At 42.8% G+C, this 14,669-nt stretch overlaps 1 protein-coding gene across 1 annotated transcript in view; it reads left to right on the forward strand.

Annotated features, from left to right (window-relative positions):
- The window catches only part of SCFD2 (sec1 family domain containing 2), a 152,223-nt gene that overhangs the window by 77,203 nt on the left and 60,351 nt on the right, over positions 1–14,669 (forward strand). The window lies entirely within an intron of this gene.

The raw sequence follows: 14,669 nt of genomic DNA on the forward strand, positions 1-14,669 counted from the left end.
GAATCCCCACAACGGGGTGAGCTCCCGTTGCTCAGTCCCTGCTCCTGCCAACCTAGCAGTTTGAAAGCACGTCAAAGTGCAAGTAGATAAATAGGTACCGCTCTGGCGGGAAGGTAAACGCCGTTTCCGTGTGCTGCTCTGGTTCGCCAGAAGCGGCTTAGTCATGCTGGCCACATGACCCGGAAGCTGTACGCTGGCTCCCTCAGCCAATAAAGTGAGATGAGCACCGCAACCCCAGAGTCATCCGTGACTGGACTTAACAGTCAGGGGTCCCTTTACCTTTACTTTTAACCCTGCAGTAAATCCCATTGAGCTAGATTTACTGTACTTCAGAGAAGGGTCAGTTCTTGCGGCCTTATTTGGTCTTGTTTCAAATCCAATCGACTCCCCCCCACGCCCGTTATTGCCTGATTCTGGTCAGCTGCATATGCCTTTTGAGCATGCACATATTATAACTTACTTCTACTTACGTGCAAGTTAATAGATCTGCTCACAGAAGTTCTGGAGCCTAGGCATGCTTACGCAAAAGCACATGATTGGTTATCATGTGCTGATTAAAGCTAAATTGTCAAAGGAAAACTCAGATTGATTTGAAATTAGCTCAGATAAGGAATATGTAACATGTTGGCCCTGACCAGTATATGTTAGCATCAGAAAGAACCATGCCATTTAATCAACATATGTGATTCCTCCTTACAGATGGTATCAGCATCTCCTATACCTCCCTGATCACATTAATTGTGCCTAAGTGTATTTAAGATACAAACTTGATACTAGCTCTCTGAAAACATTTTTGGGACTCACTCTTCTAACTGAGCATTGAGCATTGCTTATCTTCTTTGCTGCTTCTTAATCTGTCCTATTGTAATTGTTATTTTAAATGTATTTTTTACTTTGCACATAGCCCAGAAAACCCTTTATTATTGAGTAGCTGATAAATTGAATCAAGGATGAATAAGGAATGTCTGCTTAACATCCCTAGTTGCATGGTGCCTATCTTAAATTTTATTCCGTTACAGTCAACAGGATTGCTTACGTGAATAAGCCTTTGTTAATTATAGAAGATTCGGGCAAAGAGTCCTTGCGCCTTAGAGTCATCAAGGATGTTATAAACAGCAATAGAAAAATGAAAATGCTCCAATTATGAGTTGAGTGAAGAGCAGCATTTTAATCCTCATTTGAATTGGAGTGGCAGATGCTGTTAATTTGTGTATGAGTGTCTGTGATCTTTCCCACAGTGTAAAATTAGCCAATTGCTTGTCTGGTGAATCAGTCAACCCCTTTGTTCACTGTGAAGATGTGAATACACTAGCTATTTTAACTCTGGCCGAGGCTTCACCAGTTGCTGGGTTTCCCCCAGCAGATCTTTGGAGATGAATCTGCTCATGAAATAAAGCCATTTTTATGCTTTTTTAGTACGCCCAGAGTATTTGCCAAAGACGTATCTGTGAACACACACTGAGGCAACACCACCCCACTTCCTGTTCTGAATGGCTAAAACGAACGATAAACTGTAGTACTGCTCAAGGTAGGAAGAATTCTCTGCCAGAACCTATTTATCACTTTGCTGGCTTTGTACCATTAACATCCGTCTGAAGTTAAACGAGAGGGTTATAAGAAGAGTTTTCTCTTCTCTCTTCCTTCAGCCCTGCCAGCGATAGTGTCTTGTTTAAAGATTAAAATAGATGCTCAGTGTTCAGCCACTGAATTTTCCCATCTATCTGAAAAGGCAGTGGAGGCGCTATCTAACTTTGACTCAGGTGCTTGCTGATGGTACTTAGTTAAATACTAACACCCATCTGTCCTCTCCGGGGAGAGTGGGGCTTTTAGTCAATTTGGAATTAAAGTAAGCACATCTAGCTGGCAGCTTATAAATGGTTTCCCGCACATAAAAGCAGTTTTTATGTTAACATAGTTTGTCATTTTCATATCTGTTTTGAACCTAGTTTCCTCTGTGTCTGGGAAACAGACTTAAAGCTGAATATATTAAAATAATGTGGACTTTCTATATGCAGAGCCAAAACACAGGCATTTGAAAATAATGTAGTAGTAATTTCCCTCCCAAAAAACTCAAAAGTATTTAAATAATACTGAGCAATGGGCAGAATTTCTGCCTTCTGTGATTTTTTGACCTTGAAAAATATGCTGAACACCTACTTAATGGGTGTGGGGGTGTGGGGGTGTGTGTATATATATATATATATATATATATATATATATATATATATATGCGTTGCTCCCCCCATTCCACTTGGAATGACAAACCACAGAATAGGCTGAAGCAGATTCCAGAATTTACCAGCCATACCATAGTTATTTGTTCGCCAGTGTAACAACATAAGGAGTCACTGGGCAACGCTGTAAATCTTTGAGTTTAGAAATAATAATGTCAGGAACAAAGTGAGACATTGTCTATTCTAGCCACCAAACTAAACTGAAATAAATAGGAATAGAAGTATTATCAGAGTTTTAAACACACTGAAAAATATTTACAGGCACCTCCCCACTCAAGAGCGATCAGCACATGTGTGACTTAATATGTTGGATGCATGTCTCTGAAAGTTATTTATAGCAAGGTGTGTTCCCAAGACACCCAGTGGAGCTTGCCCTCAGTAGCTGAGCACAGGACCATAGACTTAGGAGTAAGGCCCTTTGAACTCAATGAGAATTACTTCTGAGTGTACATGTATAGGATTGCACTGTTAACTTGTATTTATTGCTAATTTGGGCAGCTACTCAAACCATATATGCTGACCATTTTATGAACCTACCAGATATGTTTTAACAGTACAGCTTTGTCTTGTAGCAATGTTTTCATTTGTTTCATAAAATTATCATGAGGACATTATCTGTTGCCATTTCTTACTGAAAGCTGGTAACTGCCCTTGGGGTTACTAAATTGTTTTAACAATTTAACAAATAGCTGGATTGGGCCAGATTGATTCAATTAACGAGCTCTCCCTCAATGATTCATTGTTTTATTTCACCTGATGGTAGCTTTGCTGTAAGCTAAAAACACAGACCTACTGTGGTAGAACTACACGGTAGTTTCTCTTTGCTTGGTTTATGAAAACAAAAAGATTCCTAGATTTATACTTGAAGAACATCAGAAGGTATTGCTGTTCTTGACTGTTTCTTTGATGTGAGTGATTTTAAATGAAGAAATGTTGGTATTAAAAGCTTCTCATCATAAAGGAAAAGTTTGCTGATGGTGACCCCAGTATTCATTATTTGCTATCTTTGCACTGTGCCTTTTCCCTTTCCCATTTTCATGCATATAAATGTGGCTTTAAAAAAATACAGTAGCACAAACGCCAATGAAAAACATATGCACTTACTTTTGAGTTCAGCTTCTTTTTTCAGAGCGTTAAAAGCTTAAAACTGCAATTATATGCCCACTAATCTGCAAGCAAACCCCATTGAACTCATTGGGACTTGCCTCTGTATAGACAGCAAGGCTGGCCCTACCCTTAGATAATGCGGCAGCATGTGTTGAGGATGGGGCGTTCAAGTAATATTCAGCCGACAGTCCAGTTGGCCTCTGTACATGGAATGGTGGGGAGGGGTGTCATCTTGTACTTTGCTTCAGGCAGCAAAATGTCCTGAACCCATCCTGGTAGAGGATGACCTGCAGCACACATCGGAGTGTGCTGCAGGTCATGAAACCACTTAATCTTAAGCAAACCGACTCGCCTCTACAAATTTGCTTCTTCACTTATTTCAGGTATGTGAACATTAAGTATAGAGAGATGTCCCTTGTTTCAGTACTTTGTAAGAATTATTTGAAGAATAGTCTGCCAGGTATGTAACTTACATGAAATTCCAAAACAACGTTTTTTTGTCATGTTACTAGATGGTTGCAATGTTGTGTTGCACATTTTCAAGCTTCCTTGCTTTTCACTGGAGTGTGGGTGTCTGTTTGGCCTGATGATTTTCCTTGCTGCCCCTGCTCAAAATTTCTGACAGTTCAGATAGGGCTGTGATATTCCCAGCTCCCACCTGTGCAGGCTGATAGAGGCTTTTGCAAAAGCCTGACCCAATGATATCATCTAGATTGCATGACCTGGTCACTCCAGTTCTTGATCATTACCAGCCACAAGCATTCTGGAAATAGACCAGGTAGTTTTCTCGAGGCCTGATTTTAAGGGTAAAAATCTGGCATAAAACAAAAAGTCCAGATTCACAGAGAAATTCAAAAGTATTAGAGAGTATAGAAAGTATATAAAAGATTAACACATACACACAAAAACAAGAAAAGAAGAAAATAACTCTACAGTTCAACAGACTGTTTTGTATTACAAAGCAAAATATTTGATCAAAATTTTTATTTGAAAAACTAACACCTACCTTGACCCACTGCAAAAAATAAAAGAACGCTAAACGCTTTGCATATCAATTTATGACAGTATTAAATGGCAGGAAGTTGGCATAACTACATGTACGTACAAGGCTGTGTGTAATGCACAGTGCTCCCTCCACACCCCTGTCCGTCATAATGACAGGCGTTTCACTCGTTAAAAGATAAACATAACTGAAAATTTTATTCCCATATGAACTTGGTATAATAGAATGAAAGTGTATCTGTTTAAAAGATCTCCCCTTTCCGTTTGCAGCTGGCGTGAGTGGCAAGTAATTTTGAGCAGAGACTTGTAGATACTTCAGATTGTTCCATGTTTATAAACCTACAGGCTGTGGGAATTTGCCTCTCTTTGCTGTAATGATCACTCACCCATCCATCAGTGGGTGCCCTTTGCGGGCCGCACACAGCACCCACAATCCGCTGGAGACTCACTGGATGGTCACGCTGGCCCGCCTTCCTGCGTTGCGGCCATTGGGGTTCCCACCAAACCCTGGTTCAAATAAGCCAACCCGTGGTGTTGGTGGAGGTGCAGCCGGTTGAGCAGGCCAAGTCTGAGCAGACGTTGCTCCAGTCCGCTTTAGGGGTATAATAAGGGGCGGAGCCAACCTGGGAGCATGCAGTTGGCTCCGGAGCTTCACCCATCCAACCCTCCCTTGTTTCATGCTTGATGACGGATTAACCTTTTCTTTCCAGGTCAGTGGGCGTTGCTATGATCTTATGATGGTTGCTGTTAAAGAACTGGGAAGGAATTTCCCCTGCCACGCAGGTTTTGCCTTCCTCGTAGCAATTTTCACAACTTTGGTGATTTTAGACCTTGGGCGGAATCCTTTAGTCTATCTTCCCTAAAAGGGGGTGGGTGAAGCGGTGACTCACCCCACCCCCCACGGTAGTGATTCCAGGCTTCCCCATTAAAGGAGCTTGGTTTCAGGGGAGTCACTGGCCATACACTGAAAGGTTGTCAGTGAACTCCCCAGTGTTGCAAGGGAAAGGGTCTGGCTGGCTGCATAAACAAAAATCTTGCAGTCTCTCCCCCCCCCCCCGAATCTGATTAACCCCTGCTGTGTTCAGTCCCCCAGCTGGGGGGCTGGGAGGGACACAATCCCAATTCCTAAGCCAAGGTCTTCCTACATCTGAAAGTTTTAATAAAGTTGTGACCAATTTAATCCCATAACACGTTGTCATGAGTTATTCATTTCTTCTGGGTGATCTCCTGGGGGTTGTGGAGTCTCTGCCTGGGCACGCAAATGAATTCCTTCTAGGTTCACTGCTTAGTGGGGCATCTGAAGATATAAGGCCTTCTTGCGCCTATAGTGTCCCCCCCTTTTTTTTTTGTTTTCCTTCTTTGAATATATTCCATTTAGAATTGCTACTATTTTCAAATTGGGGGCATGATGTGGAGATATTGCTCCTGCAAGTAGTTTTTTAAAAAGCCATCTAGTAGGCACATCCTGTGAATTTGCTGGACTTCAAAGACTATAGTTAGAAGCTTGAAACCCTATGTCTTTGCCATTAACGGTGCTTTTTAGTTAAGAACCAGAGCAAGAAATTAAATAAGGAGATCTTCCAAGAAGGTTGTGGTTCTTCTCATGGTGGTCTCTTTCCACTAAGCATTCATTATCCTGTTTATAGTGAGACCAAACAGATAGGTACACTCTAATGAACAGAGCTTTAAGCAGCCACAGATAGCATACTGCCCTTCAGAGCAACCAAAAATAAATTGTCATAGACTTCACCCTGCCAGCGTAGTTAATAGTTTTGGTTCCTATAAGTAATGTTTTGTTTCTTTCAAAGCTTTTATAACAGGGGCCGGCTGGGTTTCTTTCTGTGGGTGGTGAAGGTTTTCATCGACCTGCACTTTGGTGGTTTCTTGGTAGCTTGGGTGTGTCTTCTGCTGGAAATGTATAGGTATGGAAACAGTTTCCTCCCTGCTGGACAGCTCATATTTCTCAGGGCATATGTAGCGTTGTAGAACACAAAGTTGGTAATAATTGTTCAATGCTTAATTCAGCACAAAGGCTTGGATGTATTATGAAGACCTGACTGGATGGTGCATTTGAGCTGGTGCTTAGTCAGTTGTTTCCAGACCTAATGGTTTCCACACTTTCTGTCCTCAGGGAACCCCTTCCATGTTGACATTTGCCAAGGCATTCCTCTGTGCAGTTAAAATTTCTGTAGCATGTTCTCTAAGATGTGCTGTGGGTTCACAAAGAATACGGGCCAAACCTATTGGGCACTTCACATGAGCTGATATTGTGCTTAGGACACCCATAACAGTGCCTGCCCCCTACATATTAGGCAGCAACAAGCAATTATATCCCTTGGAAGTGAGGATTGTGGGGTTGTTGATGCATTCTCTCTCTCTCTCTCTCTCTCTCTCTCTCATATTATAGGTAGAAAACGGAGACAGTGTGTGTGGTTTTCCTTAGGGCCACACATAGAGTGAAAGTTAGAAGCTGTGAGCAGAAATTGCAACTAATATTCTAAAAGAATTGGCACTGCTAGTGCTATATTAAGATGCCATTTCTACTTTGTGCAAAATATTACCTGATTTCCTGGTGTTTGCTTTATGTTTTAATTGCTGTTCCTAGCTCTATGTTCACCAAGATTAGTTCAAGCTCGAAAAGAAAATGGGATTGTGGGGGGAGATTTCCATTTGGCCAGCAACTGGATATTGTCCAGATGAGGAAACTTGCTAGTGGTATCCTCATGAGCTGCAAAATATATTAAAGCAGACACGACATCTGCTGCAAAACACATATTGTGGCTGCAAATGCCTCAAACTTGCCAATGCATTTGATTCAGAATATTGCCACCCAAGGGCATTGCCTCTGTACCTCTAGCCACATGACACACCCCCTTTCCTACCTTCTGCAATTTGCAGTTTTCCTCTAGTAGAAGAATTTCATTCTGTGGCTTTGTGAAACAATTATCCTATTTTAAGCATAACCTGAAGGAATTTCTGAAATTAAATCTCTTTTATGCTAAGAAAGGACCATCAGAGAATGGGGAAAGTAGGGCCCTTAGCAGGAGAGTATATTGAGTTTACTGATTTTTTTCTTTCAAATATTAACTTAATGTCAGGAGCGGGTCAGCAATAAATCACATGGCAACAGTGTAGTTAACTTTTTATTCAAGGAAACCAGGTCGACTCAGGAGGCCAGGCCTAGTGAGCACAGCAACTCTTCCCAGTAGATCTTGTCCCTATAGGGGGAGATGTGGGGACTGAAGGTCCTTGCCTTCCCACAGTTCCCTATGTCTCACCCCCCAGGTTCTTCCCAAGCAATCTGATACTTCATTGTTGTGCCTGTCTCTTGCTCCACCCTCTTCTGGTTCTGGGAGGAAGAGAGCTGGTCACCACAGGAGGGGGGAACTCCCTGGCTTCTTCAGCAGCCTGACTCATCTCTGCCTTTTGGCCCCCCTCTTCTCCAGCTTCAGCTTCAGCTTCTGCCTCTGATTCTGAACTGCTCTCTGCCGCAGCTTCTTCCTGCTCGCTAAGCCCTGTTGCCTCTTCTGCTTCTGACGCCTCCTCCTCCCGGTCTGCTCCCTCTTCTCCCTCGGACCACTCGTTGTCATCTCACCACCAATCCCCCAGTTCCGTGACTTCTTCCCTTTGGGGTTCCCTAGCTGGTACCTCCCACCGCCCCTCTGCATCCAGGTAGTCCATGAGAATTATTATTTTATATTCCCTTCATATTGCATTTTGTAGGGAAGGGTTTTGAAAGAAAATGCAGGAATATCCAAACAGATAAAAACCAACAGCTTTGCACTGTTTAAAAGAAAAGAAGAGGCATCTGTGCAAATAACAGGCTTGCCGATAGAGCGAGGAATGAAATCCGAACCCAGGAGGGGGAAGGGACACAGGTGGCACTGTGGGTTAAACAACAAAGCCTAGGACTTGCCAATCAGAAGGTTGGCGGTTCGAATCCCTGCAACGGGGTGAGCTCCCATTGCTCGGTCCCTGCTCCTGCCCACCTAGCAGTTCGAAAGCACGTCAAAGTGCAAGTAGATAAATAGGTACCGCTCCAGCAGGAAGGTAAACGGCGTTTCCGTGTGCTGCTCTGGTTCGCCAGAAGCGGCTTAGTCATGCTGGCCACATGACCCGGAAGCTGTACGCCAGCTCCCTCGGCCAATAAAGCAAGATGAGCGCCGCAACCCCAGAGTCGGTCATGACTGGACCTAATGGTCAGGGGTCCCTTTACTTTACCAGGAGGGGAAACATTTTTGCAAAAGACTGAACAGGCTTTATCTGTACCCCTTGGCAAATAAAATGGAGGGAGGAGAAAGAGAGAGCGGTGTTAGCATCTTTTATTGAGTGTTTTAGAAGTAACTTACTAGTAGGGCCCATTCCCTTGTTTTTTGGGTTGTTTAATATTTATTTCCCTATTTCTGCTATGTGTAATGTATGGCTACGCTTCCAATGAAATTGTTCTCTTGTTAATTAAAACCTTGGCATGACAACCTTTAAATGTAGAATACACTGGAGTAACATCACTAGATAAGTGATTGCATCAGCTCTTAATAGTCCCCCTCCCCTTAGTAATCAGTAACATTGAATTTAAAAATTAAATGTTAAAATTTAAATGTTTAAAAATTAATTGTTGTTATGAGGTTAAGTCTTGGCCTCCAGTTTTTGCTCAGTATATTAAAAGGTAAAGAAACCCCTGACCATTAGGTCCAGTCGTGGCTGACTCTGCGGTTAATTGGGAGAGGGAGCCGGCGTACAGCTTCTGGGTCATGTGGCCGGCATGACTAAGCCACTTCTGGCAAACCAGAGCAGTGCACAGAAACGCCGTTTACCTTCCCACCGGAGCGGTACCTATTTATCTACTTTCACTTTGACGTGCTTTCAAACTGCTAGGTTGACAGGAGCAGGGATCGAGCAACGGGAGCTCACACCATCACGGGGATTTGAACTGCCGACCTTCTGATCGGCAAGTCCTAGGCTCTGTGGTTTAACCCACAGTGCCACCCGTGTCCCAGCTAAGTATATTAATTTGCATCAACTCATTTTTACTAACATTATCTTCATAATAGGAGCACTGTGTAATTAATTCCAGGCTTTCTTGTACCTGGAAATATACATGCAAATCGTTGGTACAGTACGTGTTATTCCTGCATTGCAGGGGGTTAGACTAGATGACCCTTGGGTTCCTTCCAACCCCACAATTCTGTGATTCTATGATATTGCCTTCTCTTCTTTCCTGTAACTGCTTGGGATCCTTTCTAATACATTCCAGTTAAATTGACTACAGCTCTCTTTCTTGGTTTCATATTGCAACTTTCTGTGTTGTGTTATACTACACCTTGTTTTCCCGAGACTGCAAACACCTTGGGTATTCAATCTGTAATTTGTTCCATGCAATTCATATAGGTGTGAAGTAAATGCAGAGAAGTAACAAGTTTAGGGTAAAAGTGCAGATGCCATCATTCAAAGACTTCTGTTGCAGTTTATCGTTATGGTGGTGTGGGAGAGATTTTTGTACTACAAGAATCCTTTAGGGATTCCAAGCCATCTCGGTGTTCTTTGTGCTAGGACACAAAGGGTATTGTTGTCACTCCCTGCTAGACTCCATCAGCCCTCTCTGCTCCCTATACTCAAGTGTAATAACTTTTCCATATAAAAGAGGAGTGTGAGCATTCACTTACCGTATTTTTCGCTCTATAAGACGCACATTTTCCCCTTCAAAAATTAAGGGGAAATGACTGTGCGTCTTATGGAGTGAATGCAGGCTCCTTGGCTTCAGTGATAGCAAGGTGAAGCCTCCGAAGCGCAGAGGGAGAGCTCCCCCAGCACTCCGAAGTCTTCGCGTTGCTTTCACTGAAGCCCCCGGAGGGCAGCGGGAGTTCGCGCTGCACTCTGGAGGCTTCAGGCAGCTATCCGCAAGCCTTCAGAGTGCAGCAGGAGTTCCCTGTGCGCTCTGAAGGCTTGTGGATAGCTGCCTGAAGCCCCCGGAGCACAGCGCGAACTCCCGCTGCGCTCTGGGGGCTTCAGGCAGCTATCCGCAAGCCTTTGGAGCGCAGCAGGAGTTCCCGCTGCGCTCTGAAGGCTTGCGGATAGCCGTCTGAAGCCTGGAGAGCAAGAGGGTTGGTGCATACAGATCCCTCTTGCTCTCCAGGCTTCGCTTCGCTGGAGAGGTGCTGCACATTTTCCCCTCTCTGTGCAGCGCCCCTTCAGCGAAGCAGGAGGAGAAATGGAAGGGGCTCCATTTCTCCTGACGCTTCGCTGAAGGGGCGCTGAGCAGAGAGGGGGAGAATTTGTTCCCCCTGTTCTCCCCCTCCTATGGTCCGGTGCGTCCTATGGTATATGAGAACATGTAAAGGAAACATTTGGGAACAGCACTGAATCCTGCACCCTACCCTGACTTTACCAAGCTTTCTCCTGTCTGCAGTTCCCCCCTCATACTAAAGTGTAACAAAACATTAGAAGAGTGTGGCAGTGTTGGAAAGTCACTTTTGTATACAGATAGGTCACTACCTCAAATCCATTATTCTGGATTCAGCTGTTTGGCTGAGATTCTCTTCCTTTCAACGCACTCAGAAACCCACAATGGTAAATAGTATTTGTTCAAAATTTCTCAAGCTCATGTTTTCTGGAGAGATGACACATTGCTCTTGGCTTACTACTGCCATTTTTCAACCATGCAGACTAGCAATTTTCTCACCACAAGAAAGGTAACTCAGGCTCAAGAATTTTCCCAGGCGAAGAAATGTGGAGTGTTCTTTTTAGAAAAGAGAGAGAAAAAGAAAAATCCTGAACTTCTAGTGCTACAAACCAATTTGTTACAATAATTGGTGAATTCTCATCTTTGTCTAGTAAGAGCTTTAGAAACGTTCTTTCTTTCGATGAAAAAATGAACAGTATTAGTGGAAAGTCATTGCGGCATTTTTCCAGATGGAAAAAGTGAAACTGGAAAAGTCAACACACTACAAAAAAGAAGATCCAGCAATTCTGTGTAGTGTGTGAGATTAGCTGTGCAATATTTTAGTGTTGGTTCTGACTTTTGGGGGGATGGGGGTGGGGAAAACAAATACAGAAAAAAGAATTAGAAATATGCCACCATGGGGAGCATTTAATCCCCCCCCCCCCACTAAGCTTCTCTGGTTCATATGGTGAGTGTGCAGAAGCAAATGTTTTGAATGGAATAAGTTGTACACATCTCCTCAGTTGTAGGAGGATTTATTTGCAAAACACACAGAAATGCAGGAAACAAGAATATATGAACAGTCCTTAGGGATCTGCAGGAACACGAGTTATTTATATAACTAAACTTTTAGGGACCAATGCTCTCCAGCAAGCTACTTGGGGACCTTTGGCTCTGTTGCACAAAGCCCTTGAGATTTCGAGCTGACAGCATCCTCTCCCTCTTGACTATGCATTCAGTGTCTGCCTCCCCCCTGTCATCTGTTCTTACAGAGTTTGTTTGTCTAGCTCACATGCTTTTTCTGCAGCCAATAACAAACTACGCTGGAGCCCCAAATGCACGAGCAAGAAAGCAGTCAATCAGTTTAAAGTCTCTGCATCGTCACTTGAATGGCTTAGTTTTTAAATGACCTTATTAAGCTTATTTCTTGTTCTACAAGGTGGTCTTTGACTAGGGACCCCAGAAGTATTGGGGGGAGGGTCAAGGTAATGTGATTTTTAAAATTAGAAATTAAATCCAAAAATCCAAACTGCACTCTACAATTCATGATTACATTGCATACCCTGCCTTTGAAATAGAGTGTCCTGGTCATTCTACAATTTAGATGAAGTCTATTTTGGAGAGACTGGCTTGTGTGAATGGTTTATATCTACTTAGGAGTGAGTAAATAATTAGTTGTCAACTAAATTTCCTGGTGGAATGTGATTCCAAGCAAACTTGCTACAAAAAAGGACAAATCAGTTTCTATTCCCAAGTACATGTCTTCAAGACTGAAGAATGGACCTCCATATCAACTTAGTAGAGAAGTAAAGTTATGTATTTCTCTAGGGGACTACAAAAACTGCATGCACCTAATTTTTGGTTAAAATAATTTGGGGGGGGGGCTACCATAACAAATAACAAAATAGACATGGCTTGGCAATTGCCGTAAAAATCCTGGCAGCAACACCACACACTTTTGTAGTAGACGACGCTTCACGGAATGATAGAACTATTTGGCCATAAAGTTGTTTTCTCTAAGTGGAATACTGAAAGCCTTTAGTAAAAAGAAATGACGCAGTATGGGTGTGAAGTAAAAAAGCAAATTTATTTTGGGAAGGAAGCAGACTTTAGTTGTGGACAACTTTAAAGTGTTGCTTGAAGACCCGATTAGAAAAGTAAATATAGCACATTCTAATTTGAAGAAATACAGACTAGTACTGGGAATGCACAGGGTGAACATTTGAAAAGAAAATGCCTGTTTATTCTTGTAGTAATTACTGTGGGACAGAACACCACTACTACTGAATACTTTTTTAAAAAGCCAAATAATGGCTACTCCTCTGAATGTTAGTTAGAAACTACCCCACATAAATGCTTTTCAGTGGCATAGGGTGCCCCTGTTCAAAATTTAATAAAGTTTGAATTTGCATTGTTTTACAGATGAGCCCACAAACTACTAAGCCTTCAAAAAGGTTAACTAGCTCACTGCCCACACTCATGTCTACATTAGTAATTTGTACCTAAAATGGGGGGTTGTGGGTAAGGAAGAGAGCCATAACTTTGCTAAAATGATCCTTTGTTCCTGTCATAGACTATCAAGTAAGAGACAATTTATAAGCTTGCATTACAACTCCTGAGGAATGTTTTGACTGGGTGCCATGAACCCACCATAACCAAAGCTGCCCCACTCTAGAAGTGCAGTAGTTATGTTCTCCTGTGTGAAGTTTATTGGTGAAATAGAAGGGTGGGGAGATGACTCAGCAGTCAGCTGGTGTGTATATTTAAGTCTCTTGAGATCTCAAGGCTCCCCACAATGCATTCTTCTCTTGCAGTGCCAGCTGTTGAGGCAGTGAGAGTGCTTTCCTGGCTCAGAACAGCAGAAGAAAGTTGTTGCCTTGGTTTGCAACATTGAGTTATGTACACACCAGGTCCAAACGCCGTGCATAATGCCTAGCTGTTGGAAGTCCATAGTAAACTTTTAAAACAATTGTGAGCATGCTTGTGAAAGCTGTAAGCTGTTTTTCCTCCAAAATGTATCCCAAAATATCCTAAGAGGTTTTTGCTTATGATCCTGCATGCCCTTATGTATAAGAAAGCTCCGTTGAAATTGGGCTGTGCAATTGTTTCTGTATTTCAGCCCAGATTCCCACCAATATTTAATGGAGCAGTATGGCTGGTCTACCTTAAAGGCCCATTGTCCAGAATGGCTAACGGTGTGTCTCTCTCATGCTTTCTAATATTGTCCCAGACTCGTTATTGTTGTTGTTGTTTAGTCGTGTCCAACTCTTTGTGGCCCCATGGACCAGAGCATGCCAGGCACTCCTGTCTTCCACTGCCTCCTGCAGTTTGGTTAAACTCATACTGGTAGCTTCAAGAACACTGTCCAACCATCTCATCCTCTGTTGCCCCCTTCGCCTTGTGCTCTCAATCTTTCCCAACATCAGGGTCTTTTCCAGGGAGTCTTCTCTTCTCATGAGGTGGCCAAAGTATTGGAGCCTCAGCTTCACGATCTGTCCTTCCAGTGAGCACTCAGGGCTGATTTCCTTAAGAATGGAGAGGTTAGATCTTCTTGCAGTCCATGGGACTCTCAAGAGTCTCTTCCAGCACCATAATTCAAAAGCATCAATTCTTTGGTGGTCAGCCTTCTTTATGGTCCAGCTCTCACTTCCATACGTCACTACTTGGAAAACCATAGCTTTAACTATACAGGCCTTTGTTGGCAAGGTGATGTCTCTGCTTTTTAAGATGCTGTCTAGGTTTGTCATTAAGCTGTCATTGTCGTTATTAAGCTGGAATTTTAGGGATATTTACTTTTTTCTCAAATCTTCAAAATTAGTGGTAGATACAAAAAGGGAGGTGAGCTTGAGGAGAAGAAGGTGGGAAGACTGGAAAAGTTCAAGCTCAAAAGTTATGCTAGTGATGATCTTCATATCCTAGTCTTCCATATCATGTACAGTATAAGATTTTCATCAAAAGACTGAGGAAACAGTGGATAAATGGAAGCATGATGAGGAGATCTTAGCCTTGATTCAGAACAATATAACTGATACAAAAAGAGAGGGAAAGTCAATGTCAAGAAAACTTGGGCCACGAGTGGGTGAGCCAAACTGGAGTCCAGGAAAGAGGCAATGGAGTTGCATAGGTTGCCTGTAGTTAAACAAAAAGCCAAATCGCCCACATCTCAG

Source organism: Podarcis gaigeae (genome assembly GCF_964106915.1).
Source record: "Podarcis gaigeae genome assembly, chromosome: 9".
NCBI classification, from domain to species: Eukaryota; Metazoa; Chordata; class Lepidosauria; order Squamata; family Lacertidae; genus Podarcis; species Podarcis gaigeae.